Source organism: Dama dama, chromosome 20 (assembly GCF_033118175.1).
Source record: "Dama dama isolate Ldn47 chromosome 20, ASM3311817v1, whole genome shotgun sequence".
Classification (NCBI taxonomy): Eukaryota; Metazoa; Chordata; class Mammalia; order Artiodactyla; family Cervidae; genus Dama; species Dama dama.
In genome coordinates this window covers 100,793,095-100,811,146 of record NC_083700.1, presented here as the reverse complement: position 1 = coordinate 100,811,146, position 18,052 = coordinate 100,793,095, and the positions used below count along the sequence as shown (strand labels likewise).

The following is an 18,052-nucleotide window of genomic DNA, read 5'->3' as shown; positions in this document are numbered from 1 at the left end:
TGCCTGCCAGGGCAGGAGACGCAGGAGATGCTGTTTGGATCCCTGGGTAGGGAAGATCCCCTGGAGGAGGAAATGGCAACCCACTCCAGTATTATGGCCTGGATAATCCCATGCACAGAGGAGCCCAGTGGGCTACAGTCCATGAGGGTCACAAAGAGCCAGAGGCAACTGAACGCGCATGCATGCTCATTCATTCGTTCATTAATTCATTGCTCACCACTTTGCTCAGTGTAATCACTGAGTTACATAATGACACTAGAGCTATAAATAGTTATGGTCCCCACCTTGTAGAATTAATGATCAAAAAATAAAAGAATTAATGATCAGGTCAGCTAAATAGATACTGGATTAATAATTACAGATATAATGAGTGTTCTGGAAGGGGAAGTCTGGAGTTCTCTGTAAGTATATAAAAGGAGGAGCTAGACTTCCCTGGTGGCTCAGACGGTAAAGTGTCTGCCTACAATGCAGGAGACCCGGGTTCGATCCCTGGCTTGGGAAGATCTGCTGGAGAAGGGAATGGCAACCCACTCCAGTATTCTTGCCATCCCCCACCCAAAAAGGAAGAGCTAGCTTCATTGAGATGGGCAAGACTTTCCTGAAAGGTCAAAGTTGTCCAAGCAGAGACTAGAGTGTGGGAGACCAGGTGAGGCTGCTCTTAGGCAACTTTTTTTTTTAATGGTTGAATTTCTTTTTTCTTTTCTTTCCTTTTTTTTTTTTTAACTGCATTGCATTTGCCTTAGTTGTGGTATTCAGGCTTTTCCTTGCCACATGGGGGATCTTTAGATGTGGCATGCCAACTCTTAGTTTCATCACACGGGGTCTAGTTCCCTGACCGGGGATCAAAGCTAGGCCCCCTGCACTGGGAGTGTGGAGTCTTAGCCACTGGACCACCAAGGAAGCCTCTCAGGCACCTTTCTAAGAACCAAAACCCACTGTCACTGAACTACGTTGGCACCGTACCATGAAAATGCAAGACTTTTCTGGGTATCTCGAAGTTCCCAATGCTGTGAGCGTGGACAGTTGGAAGTCCTGACCTTAAGGGGAAGCCAGGACAGTCACATCTAAAGTCCACCCTGCCTTGCCTGCTCAGCACTAGAAGGAGGTTCCACAGTCCCATGTGGCCAACACTTCCCTCTCAGTAGACCCTTGTTCTTCCCACTTCACAGTGAGTCTTCTAAGCTTTGGATCCTGAGAGGAAATATTTTGCTTCAGATGTTCCAAGAAAATGCCTGCTCTCAGAACTTCCCTGATGGTCCAGTGGCTAAGACTCTACATTCCCAATGCAGGAGGCCCAGGTTTGATTCCTGGTCAGGGAACTAGATCCCACATGCTGCAGCTAAAAAAGATTCCCGCATGCTGTAGTGAAGATCGAAGATCCTGAGGGCCGTAACCAAGACCCGGCATAGCCGAATAAATAATTAATTTCAAAAATTAATATATTTTTAAAAATATGTCCTCTTTCCAAACTGTGCCTTTCTAGACATGAGTTGACAAACTTTTTTCTCCAAAGGACCAGATGGTAAACATTTCAGACTTCCCAGTCCTCATCACTCCACTCCGCTGCTGTAGCGCCAATCAGCCACAGACAGTTTGTACACAAACGAGCACGGCTGTGCTCCAATAAAACTTGACTGAAAACAACCGCCAGATTTGGTCCGAAGGCTGTAGTGTGCTGACTCCTGTCCTAGACTATTGTCTGTCTATGGATTTTAAAAGTCTAGTTTGAAATTTACAGCTTGCGAGCACTTTGTCCTAGGTAGCATCCTTCCTCCTCTCTCCTGGGGCAATGAACTTGGTCTTCTGGCTCAGCTTTAAGGGCAGTGAGAGAGCAAAGAGTAAATTACTAAGAAGGGGAAATATATCAGGAGGTTTTTCAAAGCATTTTCCTGCAACATATTAAAGCCTTTTTAAAAAAAGTCTTTATAGCAAATAGAATGAAATCCTATCTGACTTGATTCATTGTTACACAAGCTTGGACAGCTTGGAACTAATCTCCTCACTTCTATTCTTGCCTCTTTTCAACCCATTCTCCACTCTCCTGCCAGAGCGTCTTTGAAAAACACAAATCTGATCATGTCACTCCCTTGCTTAAAGCTCTACAATAGCTCCCCATTGCTCTCAGGATAAAGGCTCCGCAGGACAGCTGAGCTCCTCCCCAGCTGCAGCTCAGTTCTTCCTTGCCACCAAGCCCAGCGTGCCTGCCTGGCCCCAGGGCGTGAACCATGGCTGGTCTAAGCCAATCACGGCAACCCTACACCAGTGACTTGGGTGGATTTGTGACACAGTTCCACTAAGACCAAAGGAGAGGTGAGTCAGGGATTTTGGGAAAACTTCCAACATAAGAGAGAGCATGTAAGAGAAAACTAAGTTTTCTTCTACTCAGAACACTTTTGACATCAAATCTGTGGGGATTTCCATACCAAGCAATTCTCCAGTTACAGTTCACAATGGGCACTGATTGGATGCCCTACAACTTAACTCAATTCTGACCCTAAATGCCAGAGATTAGTGCAGACCTCACAGGTTAAGGGCTCAGTCCCACAAGACCACATTCCACTCCTGACTCAATTTCAATCTGCCTGTTCTTCTAACCCTGCTGACAAGTGCTCAGTCATATCCAGCTCTTTGCAACCCCATGGACTATAGCTTGCCAGGCTCCTCTGTCCATAGGATTTTTCCTGGTAAGAATACTAGCGTGGATTGTCACTTCCTTCTCCAGGGGAGCTTCCCAACCCAAGGATAGAACCTGGGTCTCTTGCGTCTTCTGCATTGTAGGCAGTTTCTTTACCATCTGAACCACCAGGGAAGCCAGCTATAAATCAGGAGTTCCCACAACTCCCTCCGTCAGGATCAATAATTTTCTAGAACATCTCACAGAACTTAGAGAAACATTTACTCATGTTTACTGTTTATTATAAAGGATATTGCAAAGGATACAGATGAACAGCCAGATGAAGACGTTCAAAGGACAGTAAATGTGGAATTGAAGTGGAGCTCCCATGCCCTCCCCGGGTACACCACCCTCCCAACCACCTCCATGTATTCATCAACCCAGAAGCTCTCCAAACTCTGTAGTTTAGAGATGTTGATGGAGGCTTCATCATGTAGGTATAATCAATGACTAACTTAACCTGCAGTCCCCCAGCCTCCTTAGAACTTGGGAGATAGGGCTGAAAATTCTAAGCTTCACATCATGACTTGATCTTTCTGGTGACTTCTAAAGCTATCAAGGGACCCTCAGTCACAAGTCATCACCTTAGTGTCCAAAAAGACACTCATCACACTAGAGATTCCAAGGGTATTAGAAGGTCTTATGTTAAGAATCAGGGTCAAAGAGCAAATATTAGAACAAAAGATGCTCCTAGCCTCCCATCACTCAGGTGATTACCAGGGTTTTAGGTGCTCTATACTAGAAATCAGAGACAGAGACAAATATGTCTCTTACTACATCACAGCAAGCAAGGAGAAGGTTTGCCCATAGCCCCTTCCTTTCTACTTGGTAAGCTGTCATATTGGGGATGTGATGCCTGGAGCTTCAGAAACACACTGGATCATACCACCCCTAGGCTCTACCTTAGAAAGAATGAAGTTGATCTAGAATCCCCTGGGATTCCTGAAGGGCCCAGCGCCCAAGCTTTAACCCAGGGTGAGCTAAGTTCTTAAGAAAACTGGACCAAATTCAGCTCTTAACTGTGTCGGGAGCAGGAAGATGGATGGCCGAGTCCCAGCCTTCCTGGGTCTTGGCTGCAGGAGCCTCTCTTCCCTGCCTCACTGCACACGGCAAGCACGCCCTCCTCCCAGGAGACAAGTTGAATGAATTGTCATCAAAGCTGTCCACTGATGACAGGTCAGGCTCATGACCCAGCACTGTTAAGAAACTTCAGGTTGAATTTAAAAAAAAAGAAAGAAAGAAACTTCAGGTTGAATTAAAATGTAGAGCTGCAGAAGAACTTGGTTTTATTTACCCAGCCCAGTACCCAGATGGATTTTCAAGATTTTTAGCTCCTCTGTATACCTGTCACACCGCCCAAACTGCTATAAACCTTTGGGTAATTTGCAGCATATCCTAGACCAGTCTTGGCTCCCAGGGGTCACCCTCCGAGGAGGCACTGCTGGGTTCTTGGAAGGTGGTCAAAGAACTCAACAATCAAGGACTTTTCCAAATATGTGCATAAAGTTGTGAAAGCTGTACTTTCTCCCCGCCTTGGCCCAGCAGCTGGGGCTCCCCGATGGGCAGGAGCCAAGGGAAGCTCACTTTTCTTTTCCTTCCTGCTGGGGTAGCACCTCTTTTTCAGACTGACTTTAAAAGGAAGCAACACTGGGAGAAGCTGTAATGGATCCTGCCATTGGAGAGAAGTTGGAATCGTGGCCCTGAATGGCATCCTCTTCCTGTGTCTCTTGACAGACTCTCAACTCCTTTCTTCATGTTCTCTGGGCCTTCATGTGTCAAGAACCAGGAACAGAAGGCAAAAATTCTAACAGCTGAGATTTCCTCCTAACAGCAGAAAAAAGTTCAAGGGAAAGAGAAACATAAACATACAAGACATGGGAATTCCCTGGCAGTCCAGTGTTTGAGACTCTGAGCTCTCACTGCTGAGGGCACCAGTTCGATCCCTGGCAGGGAAACTAAGACCTTAAAAGCCTTGCAGCCACATATATATATATACTTCAGAGTGGAGATAAAACATCAAAGATGAAGCAAGCTTTTTAAAAAGCAAATCAGATGGTGTCACCCCACTGCTTAAAATCCTTTCCATGGTCTCCCACTGCCCTAAGGATGGAGACCAGCTCCTCATCCAGCCCACAAAGTCCCGCCCTGTGCTCCGCCATCCTGGCTGCTGGCTGGGTCTTGAGCACAGCGCCGATCCCTCCACCACAGTGCGCCCTGGTGCTAGCTGTTTCCTCCGCATGAATTGCTTTTTCTCCTTCTCCTGCCCCTCTTTTTACCTCCCCCCCCCCCTCACTCTCCTTCTTCTTTTCCTCCTTTTCTTCCCCTCCTCTTCCCTCAGATCTGCTATCTCACTGCCTCAGGTGAGCCTTTCCTGACCCCTGAGCGCCCCCCAATCCATGGTCATCTGCCATGTCTCTTTCCTCATCAGTGCACCCTCGCGCCAGCTGAGTGATTCCTTAATTAACATTTGTCCCTTCTCCACACTGGGGCTTCCCTGGTGGCTCAGTGGTAAAGAATCTGCCTGCCAGTGCAGGAGATGTGGGTTCGATCCTTCAGCAGCAAAGATCCACTGAAGAAGGAAAGGGCAACACACTCCAGTATTCTTGCCTGGACAGAGGAGCCTGGTGGGCTGCAGTCCCTGGGGCTGCAAAGGAGTTGGACTCGACTTAGTGACTAAACAGCTTCTCCATGCTAACACTGTCTAATAGAAATGGTGGGAGGAGCGTGAGTTGTTTCAGATTTTCTCAGAGACACATTTTAAAAAGTAAAAAGGAACTGGTGAAGTTAATTTTAATAATATATTGTATTTTGCACAATATGTCCAAAATATTATTGTTTGAACATGTAAGCAACACAAAAATCAGTGAGATATGTTACCTCATTTTTGTCCTACTCATGCTATTGTGCTAAGCTGCCTTAGTCGTGTCCAGTTCTGTGTGACCCTATGGATTGTAGCCCGCCAGGCTCCTCTATCTATGGGATTCTCCAGGCAGGAATACTGGAGTAGGTTGCCATGCCCTCCTCCAGGGGATCTTCCTGACCCAGGGATCAAACCTGTGTCTTTTATGTCTCTTGCATTGGCAGGCAGGTTCTTTTCTACTAGCTCCACTAGCACCACCTGAGAAAGCCCTAAATCTTAAAAATTCAGCCTGTGCTTCACAGGCGCAGCACATCTCAAACTAGCCACATTCAAGTATTCAAACCACATGTGACTTGTGACCGCTGCATTGGACAGTTGCAAATCTAGTCCAATCTCCCGCCCTCAGGGAGGTCAAGTGTGGCCATTTTGCAGGTGGTATAACTGAGATCCAAAGTGGCTAGTCCCATGGCTCTCAGCCATGGGTGATTTCTCCCCCAGGGGACAGCCAGGGACAGTTCTGATTGTCATGACTTTCCCAAGGTGGGATATTAGGGTGGAGGCCAGGCATGCTGCCAAATATTCCACAAGGCAGAGGGCAGCACCTCACAATAAAGAACAATTCAGTCAAAGACGACAGTAGCACCCGGGGTGAGGTGAAGGACTCTGCGACGTGTGCATGTGTTATTCACTGGTCATCCTCTCGTTGCCTCCGGAGCCTGTTCCTCCTGCTGTCTACACTCACAGCTGTGCCTGTTTGAGATTCACAGCCTCCATCCCTGGTTAGCCAGCCTTTTCCAACAGTCCAGCAAGTCCTTCCCAGCAGACTGCCAAACCAGGAGAGGAGGGACTTTCAGACCTGCATCATGGGAGGAGGTGGGGAACCAAGTTGCATTTGCTTTGGGTTTGTGTACACACACACACACACGCGTGCGCACGCACACCAAGACACTGCGGGTGGGATCCAGCAGTGATTTCCATTGCAAACCATCTCTGAGCATCTTTTGAAATCTTCACTTGAGTCTGTGAAAGGAGAACGAGAGCACCAGACCATGAACAGATGCACCGTCCCTCCCTTTCCTGGTCTGCCTGCCGAGTCTGCCTCCTCAGGAGACAGCTGGAATATGCATGAGACAGATGCTAGAGCATCCCCAGGGCTGTTTCAAAAGGATGAGCATGCAGCCTGGGGCAGAGAAGACACCAGGGCGCTGCCCTCCTCGCCTCACTCAGCTCTGAGCTGGTAGGCTGGTGCTGTTGACTGAGAGCATCCTGGAAACACACCAATCCTTCCTCTCCCTCCCATCATTCTAGGAGGAAGTTTAAGGAACACAGCTCCACAGGGATAGCAGTGAGCCAAGGGGAAAAGTGCCGAATTCAATGGAAGTACCAGACCTAAAAGAGCCAAAACTATACATTTGGAAAGTGGAAAGCTGGAAATTGATGGGATTTCCCCAAGCTTTCCCCTTGTGAGCTCTGAGCAGCCACCCCCACCCCATACCCCTTAGAGGGACACTGGCTGGCATAGGCTCTGACCAGGTCCTGAGAGAACAACGTAAAAGTGCCTAGTACAGGGCCTGCCCTTCATTGGAGATTTAATTAAAAAAGAAAAATTCCGTAGGGAATTCCCTGGTGGTCCAGTGGTTAAGACTTCGTGCTACCAATGCAAGGAGGCACAGGTTTGATCCCTGCTCGGGGATCCCCACATGCCTCGCAGGTATGGCCAAAAAATTTTTTTAATTAAAAATTGAAAAAAAAAAAAAAAGGAATTTCTTAAAAGCATCAGACCCTGAGTTGAGTCAGTCAGAGTATCTAGTAATTCTTCAACCCCTTATTCATCACACTCAGAACTCACTTTCAACAGTTTTATTGAAGTATAAAGTGAAAGTCACTCAGTCATGTTTGACTCTTTGTGATCCCACGGACTATACAGTCCATGAAATTCTCCAGGCCAGAATACTGGAGTGGGTAGCCGTTCCTTCCTCCAGGGGATCTTCCCAACCCAGGGATTGAACCCGGATCTCCCACATTGCAGGCAGATTCTTCAACAGCTGAGCCACCAGGGAAGCCTTATTGAGGTATAATTAACATTAAAACCTGAAGATAGCTAAAGCTTACAATTGGATAGGTTTTGACAAATATATACACCTGTGAAACCACACCCAGACTTGAGATGGCAAATATGTCCACCTCCCTTAAAGTTTCCTCTTTAAGGAAATGAAATCCTTTCACCTGAGGAGGGCCAAGCAGCTGACCTGGTGGCCCCCAAAGTTCCTTCTTGAGCCTATGGGCCTATGTCTTGGGAATATGTCTTCCCAGCTTGGGAATCCACCCCTCTCTCCCCTCACCCCCAGGCAACCACTTGCCTGCTTCCTGTCATTATGGATTCATTTATATTCCCTGGAATTATATAAATGGGACTTTAGAGATCTCCTTGTGTTTTTTACCAGGCTTCTTTCACTCAGCCTAACTATTTTGAAATTCATCCACATTGAATAGCATTTGCTGGAGAGTATTCCATAGCATGCATGTACCAAAGTTGTTGATCCGTCATTTGATGAGCTGTTGCAACTAAAGCTGCTGTGAGCATTGAGATACAAGTCTTTCCATAGATTTGTCTTTCCCTTTCTCTTGGATAAATACCTAGGTGTAGTTATCTAGCAGTGGCTGGAATCACAAGGTAGGTGTGAATTTTGCTCTTTGAGAAATTGACAAACTGTTTTCCAAAGGGATTGTACCATTTTACACTCCTCCCAGCAGTGTTTGAGAGTTCCAGTTGCTCCACAACCTTGCAACTATATTGTAGTCAGTCTTTTAAATTCTAGCTATTCTAAGGAGGTGTAAAGTAATATCTCACTGTGGTCCTAATTTGCACTAAAACCATGCCAACTGATGTTAAACATTTTTTTTCATGCGCTTACTTGCCATTTGTTTATCTTCTTTGTTGAAGTATTTGTTCAAATCTTTTGTTCATTGTAAAAAATTGAGCTGTTTTCTTATTATGGCCTTTCACAATTGTTTATTTAATCTGGATTCAAATATTTTAACATGTATAGGATTTGCAAATATTTTCTCCCAGTCTGTTACATGTCTTTCATTCTCTTAACAGTGTCTTTCAAAGGACAAGGGTTCTTCATTTGTAACTTAAAAAAATACTCACTTTACTGTGAGGTGGTCTCACAGATATTGGGGATTTCATTAAGACTGTTTTGCTAGGACTTCCCTGGCAGTCCAGTGGTTAAGATTCCCGGTGTCCAACACAGAGGGCACAGGTTTGATCCCTGGTTAGGGAACTGAGATTCCACATGCTGTGTGCTGCAGCCAAAAAAAATATTTTTTAAACATAATAGAGTTTTAAAAAGACTGCTCTGTTAGATGTTAAGAATGGGTTCTCCATCTCAAACCAAACCACCCTTCTGTTGAGCAGCCTTATGGAACCTCCCCAGAGATTTCCAGGACAGACCTCTTGTGCCTCGATTTCCTTATCTATGAAATGAAGACAATAATAATACTCACTTCATGAAGCTGACATAGGAATTAAATGACTTAATACACCTAGAACTCTTATAGCAGTGTCTGGCACCTAGTCTGTGCCAAACAAATGTTATCAAGATTATTACTTCATGCTAAGGATTTCCACAAAGGCCAAAGACACCACTTTGGGCAAAATACCTGAACAATTCTGGTTGTTTTGGTAAATATTCATCTCTGTGCCAGTCTTGGACTAAACGCATTACTCATTCACCCATCATAACAACTCAGAGAAGGAGATACAATTGTTATCCCCATTTTACACAGGAGGACCAAGTCTCGTTAGGGAACAACTAAGCTAAAATTCAAACTCAGATCTGATGGGCCTCGAACCTGCACTATCAACCAAAGGATTCCTTGCCTAGGAGTAGAGCAGGCTGTTCCTAAACTCATGTGGGTCTTCCACTGCTGACCTTGCTTATGGGACAGCAAACCAGCTCCAGGACCATTTCAGGGCGGGCAGCCTGCCCCTGTGGGTGCCCCTTCCAGACATGACTCCTTTCTAGAGCGGAAATGGCACAGCTTGAAGGGTCTCTTGAAGAATTGATGCTTCTGAACTGTGGTGCTGGAGAAGACTCTTGAGAGTCCCTTGGACTACCAGGAGATCCAACCAGTCCATCCTAAAGGAAATCAGTCCTGAATATTCATTGGAAGGACTGATGCTGAAGCTGAAACTCCAATACGTTAGCGAACTGATGCGAAGAACTGACTCATTTGAATAGACCCTGATGCTGGGAAAGATTGAAGACAGGAGGAGAAGGGGACGACAGAGGATGAGATGGTTGGATGGCATCACTGATGCAATGGACATGAGTTTGAGTAAACTCTGAGAGTTGGTGATGGACAGGGAGGCCTGGCGTGCTGCAGTCCATGGGGTCACAAAGAGTCGGACATGACTGAGCGACTGAACTGAACTGAAATGAAGGGTCACTTGGATACAAGTCAGACATAGGCCCATAGGTTCAGGAAGGAAGGAACTTTGGGGGTCACCAGGTCAGCCACTTGGCCCTGCTCAGGTGAGAGGAAGGCCCCAGCTTCCCAGGAGGCCTTTCACTTCTCCAGCTTCAACTGTTAGACACCTTGCCTACCTCCCTGCAACCTCCTCACACAGGGAAGACACTCAACCAATGTTTCTGGAACAATGGGGTGTCAATGAGTAGGGTTTCTGGTGCAGCATCTGCCCAACCTTTTCAATAAGACACCTGTGGCCCACAGAAGATACCATACCTGCCCCACATGATACTCTGGAGTTGGATCCTGGCTGTACCAGTTCCTGCTATACCAGCTTGGCACCTGACTTTATCTCCCAGAGCCTCGGTTTCTCCATCTCTAAAGTGGGTGTGGGGCTTCCCAGGTGGCTCAGCAGTAAAGAACCCACCTGCAATGCAGGAAATGTGGGTTCAATCCCTGAGTCAGGAAGATTCCCTGGAGGAGGGCATGGCAACTCACTCCAGTATTCTTGCCTGAAGAATCCCATGGATAGAGGAGCCTGGTGGGCTACAGTCCATGGGGTCGCAAAGAGTCGGACACGACTAAGAGACTAAACAACAACAAAGTGGGAGTGAGCCCTCACAGAGGAGTTGAGAGGATTAAAGGGCTCGCCATTGCCTGCTCAGAGTACGTGCCCAGCCCCCGCTGCAGACGATATGATGACAACAATTTCCAGAAGGATTCCATCATCCAGATTTGCTGCCAAGTCTTCTTCCAAATCATGGTGGAAGAGGACCTGGGACAATGTATGCTTCAGTAACATGGTGCATTTTTAAATAAACAGGCCAAAAGCTGTATCGAAGAACACTGCCCCTTCAAGCGTACCACTTCGGACTGGTGTGCTAATCAACGATGCTTGAAAATTTTAGGCAACACTGTCATTCGTGTACCCCTTCTTCAGAGAGCAGTAAGTCTTCAAGGGAAGGAAGGCAGGGACCAAGCTGGGGTGCCACTGAGGTCCACATAAGCTGCAGTGAAACACCGTGAGAACGGTGCTGATTTAAGCCATATGTGGACCAGGAGCCATCTCAGGATTTAAACAGCCGCTTCTTTTTTTTTCAATGTATTTTATTAAAGTAGAGTTGATTTACAATGTTGTGTTAATTTCTGCTGTATGGAAAAATGATTCAGTTATGCAAATATGTATATTGTTTTTCATATTCTTTTTCATTACGGTTTATCGGAGGATATTGAATACGGTTCCCTGCGCTGTACAGTAGAGCCTTGTTGAACAGCTGTTTTAGCCTATATGTTCTGATCTTTTTTTCCCAATACTATTTTCAAGACTTTCTTTTTTTTATTCATTTATTCAAAAAGCATTTATGGCCTTTTAGCCGGAACCACCATCTTCCAGTAATGAAGGGAAAGAGGAGAGGCAACCACTAAATGTTCTCCAGGCCTTTTAGAAAACAGGAAGCTTTTCCTTAGGCCACGTACACGTGAATCTACAAAGAAGGTGATGTTGTCGACATCCAGGAACAGCACTGTTCCAAAGGGAATGCCCTGTAAGTATTGCCACAGCAAAACTGGAGGAGTCTATGACATGGGCCTGCGTGTTGCTGACATTGTTATAAACAAACAGGTGGAGGACAAGATACTTGCCAAGAGAAGAAGTGAATGTGTTGAATGTAGTAAGCACGCTAAGAGCGAGGATAGAAAGGAGACAAGGAGAAAGGTGCTGGGTTTAGTGGAAGTGCCAGCCTGCTCCAACCAGAGAGGCAGGCTTTGTGAGACCCATGGAGAGAAGCCTGAGCCACTTAGGAACCCATTTCCTAAGAATTCACGGCATGAATGGGGCTTCTCAGGTGGCGCTAGTGATTCAGAGCCTGCCTGCCTGCCAATGTAAGTGACATAAGAGATGCTGGTTTGATCCCTGGGTTGGGAAGATCACCTGGAGGAGAAAATGGTAACCCGCTCTAGTATTCTTGCCTGGGAAATCCCGTGGACAGAGGAGCCTGGCGGGCTACAGTCCATGGGGTTACAAAGAGTCAAACACAGCTGAAGCAACTTAGCACACAAGCATGGCATGATGGGGTTAAAAAAAGAAAGAAAAGCAAAATAATTCAGTGAAGACACTCTGTACAGTATCATAATGATGGATGGATGTCATACATTTGTCCAAACCCACAGAATACACAACACCAAGAGTGAACCCTAAGGTAAACTATGGACTTCGGGTGATCAGGATGTGTCAATGTTCATGGGACAGGCTATGCCCATGTGGGGCCAGGGGAAATCTCCTCTTAATTTTGTGGCAAACCTGATTCAAGAAAATAATGAGGGGATTCCCAGAGTGGTTAGGACCCTGTGCTTTCACTGTTATGGTCCCAGGTCTGATACTGGTTGCTGAACTAAGATCCCACAAGCTGTGAGGCCATTGATTTAACCAATACACCCCACCTTTACAGGGGTTGCTCTAAGTTCACATGACAATAGCTACGGGGAGGAATGAACCATTAAATGCACTCCACTTACTGGTGCCTAGCCTGAACGTAGGTGATTCAGGGGCTCTGGCTCCTCCCATCCATGAGCTCATCCCATTGAGCCTTGTCATCACCTGAAACACCACTTAGTAAAAGAGGGAAATCAGGGTGGACAAGGTGCACTGCCTCTTAAGATCCTTGAACCTGTAAGTAGCCCACATTGCCTCCTCTCACATTTTAGTGATGAAAGCCAGTTATGTGACTAAGCCTAATTGCACATCACTGGCCAGATAGCTGCTTTCCAGCCAGGACTGTGCAGTTCGACAGGGAAGAGGACACTGTGATGGACAGTCCACCACCTCTGCCACAGGGAGTGGCTCACCACTCTGCTACCCTCCATTAAAAAAGGAATCAAGAGGAAAAGAAACACCACCTGTATCACAGCACTGTCCCAGGTCAAAGTGATGGCAACCCTCTATTATAACCCAAGTCAACCAGCCACATGTTTCAAAGGGGCATCAGAGAGCAACATATGTATTTGGGCATCAGCCTACAGGGGTGGCAGCCAAGCAGGTAGCCTTTGCAGATTCCAGGGCAACGGACACATTCCTTTGTCCCTGAGCTGGAGTGACCTTCCTGCAGCCATAGCCAGGCTCCCAGGGGAACCGATGTGAGGGTGTCCTCCTCTCTTGCCGGAGACCACTCTCTCCTACAAAGAGGCACTTGGGACACCCAGCCAACATCAGGCTCCACCGACTCAGCCAAGGGAGCCAAAGACTCCCAGCATGCCTTGCCCACTCCCTCTCTAAACGGTGCCCCCAGGAGCACGTGCCTCCAGACAGCAGCGGGTCGGCTTGTCAAGCCTCTCTCCAGAAAGCTGAGACACAAAGCGAATGCCAATGATCCCCCATACCCGCGAGGAGGGGGAGGCAATTATAGCAAATTCTGCTTACAGTTCAGATTCAATATTTGGAAGGGATAATCCTGAAATAAGAGATTGCCTGATTTCTCTCCCCAGCCCGTGAATGGTTCATTAGCTCCTATTTGACATTTGATGGTGAAGTCTGATTGGCCTTATTGTGAGAGTTGGACTTTAAGAAGTCCCCAAGACAGAGCAATCAAGTTTCACAATGATCCCCAACTGCAAATTTCAAAACATAAATGGCAGCTGTGCCTTGGACATCAATCCCATGAATGCTGCGGGGAATTTGTATTTCATCCTCACTTAATGAAACTCAGTCCTGCTTGGCAAAGCGGGGGCCCCTGACTCAGCAGTTAGGATTTCCTCAGCAGCTCAACCCTGGTGCTGCAAACAAAGAACCAAAAATGATGTGCCCCGAGCTTGTGTGGGGCCACCTGAGCACAGGGTCTCTGAGGAATGTGAGATGAAGGCTGAGCCCTGGAGAGGATGCTGTCTGTCTGCGGAGATGGGTCCCTCGCACCCAAACCGGAAACAAGGTAGCAGAAGCTAGATTCCATGGAGGGGGCACAAGGACTGTGGGAGTTCCCAAGAAGAAGAGGAAGGACATGGTCTGGGCTGGCTTCCTGGAAGAAGGGTGCTAGGCCGGACATGGGAGAGGACTGGGGAAGCATCCCAGGCCTGAGATGTGAACAAAGGGCTGGAGGGGGCTGATAGCTCCCCCACTTCCTCGTCGGAAGTGGGTGGTTCCTTCCCGGGGTTCCTGCCACCTCCTGAGCCTCCCCACTCCCCACATTTGCCCCACAGTATTGACCTCACCTGTCCTCATCAACCATGATGAGCCTTTTGAGATCGGGGACCATCTTATCCATTTCTGAGCCCTGAAAGTGTGAAAGTGAAAGTGTTAGTCATTCAGTTGTGTCAGACTCTTTGCAACCCCGTGGACTGTAGCCTGCCAGGCTCCTCTGACCATGGAATTCTGCAGGCTAGAATACTGGAGTAGGTAGCCAGCCCTTTCTCTAGGAGGGGATCTTCCCAACCCAGGGCTCAAACCCAAGTCTTCCACATTGTAGGCAGATTCTTTACTGTCTGAGCCAACTGAGGAGCCCGTTATTTCTGAACCCCCAACTGCAGCCCTGGCTTATTTCTGAGCCCTGATGCCCAGCAAAGAACTGAAGCTCAATAAGTGTCAATTGAATGAAAGACTACAGCTAACCATTACATACCAGCATATATAACAATATGTTGCTATTATCACCTTGCTGGTGGTGGGGTTACATGAACCAACATCTGGGTCATTTCTTTGATACATCAGGATTCCACAGCTCCCAGAACTTCTGTGAGGTAGCATTCATGAAGAAGACTATTTCCTTTAATTGTTGCCCTGAACTCTTAGGAGGGACAGAGGGTAGAGGGGACGAGGAAACAGCTATCGAGGGTCTACAATGTGCCCAGCACTTTGAGGGATGCCTCATATCCACACACCGCTCATACAGGTCAGTATAATACTTATGACACCAGCTCAGGAACTCTGCCACATACAAGCTGTGTGTTCTCAAGAAAGTTAATAAGCCTCTCTGTGCCTTTGTGTTCTCTGTAAAAGGAGAGTTTTCTACCACCAAAGGTTGTATGAGAAAGCCACATGTTTGTACTTGTAAGACCCTTAGATCAGGGCTGGCTCATCGTCAGCCCCCAGTGAACACTCGTTGGCCTTTCTACACCCTCATCACCCCACTTCTGTCACCAAGCTGTGCTGTTTCCATCTCACTATCGAGAGAACTAGCCTTCAGTGAAGTGAAGCATTTGCCCAGGAGTCCACAGCCGTGTGACCTCGGCTCTACCCGACTTCAAAGCCACAACACCTGGGCTTCTGCTGGAGGGAGCTGGGGGAGGTGAAGAAGCGAGAACAGTCTGATCTGGCTGCCCTGGGCTGGACACCTTCCCGGGTCCTCCATTAGTCCCCCAGCTTCCATGCAGCTGTGTGAAGGCTCCCCCCCCAGCCCCGGCCTCCACCCTCCACCCCTGAACCCCCACCCCCGGGCCCAGTCCTGCCTCAGATGGGATTCTGGCCACCACCCGGCCCCTGTACACATCCAAGCAACAGAGGCCTCCCTTCCAGCACCTGGGACACACTTGGACACCCCCACTTACACACAGACATAAGCACACATGCATGCTCACACACATATGCCTACACGCTTACATCTGCACATGTACCCACACCAACATGCAGATGCCTGCACAACCTACTCATGATCATATGCTCTCACACACGCATGCACATGTACATGCACACTCACCTACCACACGTGCACACTCATGCTCCCCTCTAGACACAAACAGCACCCACATATACACATGCTCAGAGCTGGCAGACATGCACACACATGCTCGCACACACCTTTGACCCCAAGGGAAGAAAGGCAGAGATGCTGGCAGAGGCCAAGGTCAGAAGCACACTGTCCCCTCCCAAGAGGGCAAGACCCAAGTCTTCTGTCTGAGCCAGCTTCTGTCTGCAGCTCAGGCAGCACCAGACCCTGGAGGCCCAGGGTCCCCCGCTTCGCTATGGTTCTCTTGCTGCCTCGGGCTGCCCCTTGGCTGCCCCCAAGCCCTGCTGTCAGTACTGGGTCCTCCCTGTGGCCCAAACTTTCTCCTCCCTCTCCGCCCCACTGCAGCCCTCTTGTTCACCTCAGCATCCACTATCTAGAGACCACAGAACTCAGAAACCAGCTAGCAAGCAGGGACTTTTTCCTGATGACCTCACAGGCTTCCCCTTCTGTAGACTGTCATAATCATGTTTGCAAGACACCCCTCACAGCCAGGTATAGACACGCCGACTGGGGCTTTCCACTGCCCTTCAAATCAGAGTCTGTTTCCTCACCCTTTGCCTCTCAAGGGGTGGCTGAGAGAATGATGCCCTAAGGAACAAGGACAGTCCGCTTCCTCTGCCTGCAGTGTTCCTTGACTGTCACCAGGGGGCAGCCCTGATCCACTTATTTGCATTTTTAAAACCATTACCCAACCCCCAGTCCATCTAGACAATGAAGCTGCGGAGAGTACAAAAAGACTTAAAGGGCTGTGTGTGTGGAGGTGGGGAAGAGGTGGAGAAGGGGAGGGGGTGCTGTGGCAAGATCAGTACAATATGGGTAGACTGGGGAAATAGATAAATAGATCAAAAGGGAAGCCGCTGGTTGAATGAGCTTCAATGTCATTACTAATGTTGGGGTACAAACTTACTCTGAGTCTTCTATTGACCAGAGTGAAAAATGAAGCCACTCACTATGTCACCTAATTCTTCAGGAAAAAGCCAACATTTCATTTGGGAAACTGCTGGAAAACCACCACACCTCGGTTTAAACAATTCACCATACAAGATCTTCTGCTAGACCCAATACACTGATTTTTCATTAAATTTGTCATCTCTCCGTTTCACGCTTTAATTTTAGGTCAGCATTAAGAACTCTGGCTCTATCGCTTCTCGGCCTTTTGGCTAAGATCAAGTGTAGTATCTGTTCTTATCAGTTTAATATCTGATACGTCCTCTATCCGAGGACAATATATTAAATGGATTTTTGGAGCTGGGAGTTGGAATAGGAGCTTGCTCCGTCCACTCCACGCATCGACCTGGTATTGCAGTACTTCCAGGAACGGTGCACCAAAAAAAAAAAAAGAACTCTGGCTCTAGAACCAGACCTCCATTCTCACTGGGTCCACTTCCTGTCCTCCTCTCCTCTCTCGATCCCACTCCAATCAGGTTTACGTCCACCACTTTCCTGAACTTGACCCTGTCAAGGATCCATTCCACTTCCGTGTTGGAAGCCACTTCCATGTTGTCAAATCCAGTGGCAGTTTTGTCTTCATCTTACCAGAGCTAACCCAGCACTTGACCCCACGGAGCAGGCTCTTGTTCCTGAAACACTTCTTTGTTTGGCTTTGAAGACTGGGCTGTCTTTGGGGGCTCCTTCTCCCTCTGCTTTGCTGGTTCCTCATGCTCTGCTTTACCTCCAAATGCCGCAGGACCCTGCCACAGCTCAGCCCTGGGACCTGGCCTCTTCTCCCTCCAGTTCCTCTCTCAGTCCAGTTCCAAGACTCTAAGAATCAGATCCTCCCTGATGACCACAGCGTGCACATCAGTGGCCCACATCTCTACTCAGAGGTCAAATAGGCATTTCATACTTAGTATGTTCAAACTGAACTCTCCAGACCCTCACTGACCTGCTCATCCCTCCTTCCCATCTCGGTGAGTGGCAGCCCCATTTGATGTGGGTCAATCTTAGAACCGTCCTTGACTCCTCTCTTCATTCACCCTTCACATTCAAAAGAACAGAAAATCCTGTGGGTTCTGACTTCAATGAATATCTAGAATCCAACCTGTTCTCGTCATCTCCATTCTGAGCCCCCATCCAAGCAACTGGCACTGCTCTGTGGACCGTAGCTTAGTCTGGTTTGTTGGTGACTGTATCCATTGTGCCTAGAATAGTGCTTGGAACATAATAGGCCACCAGTAACTATGTACTGATTGAATTATTATATGCCCTAGAATTTGCAGTGCACATATGACACAAAAAGGATTTAGTTTCTTGATAAATGATTTCACAGCTAAGAACACTAGTTCACAATGTTTTCACATTTTTTGAACAGTCACCAGGCCCCTTGTATAT

General features: G+C 47.6%; 2 non-coding genes across 2 annotated transcripts; both read left to right on the top strand.

Annotated features, from left to right (window-relative positions):
* Positions 1-429: 429 nt before the first annotated feature.
* TRNAC-ACA (transfer RNA cysteine (anticodon ACA)) lies at positions 430-501 on the top strand. Its single transcript has one exon. It is a non-coding gene; the product is annotated as a tRNA-Cys (tRNA).
* A 16,360-nt stretch (positions 502-16,861) lies between these two features.
* On the top strand, positions 16,862-17,052 carry LOC133041896 (U2 spliceosomal RNA). Its single transcript, XR_009689443.1, has one exon. It is a non-coding gene; the product is annotated as a U2 spliceosomal RNA (small nuclear RNA).
* Positions 17,053-18,052: the final 1,000 nt, after the last annotated feature.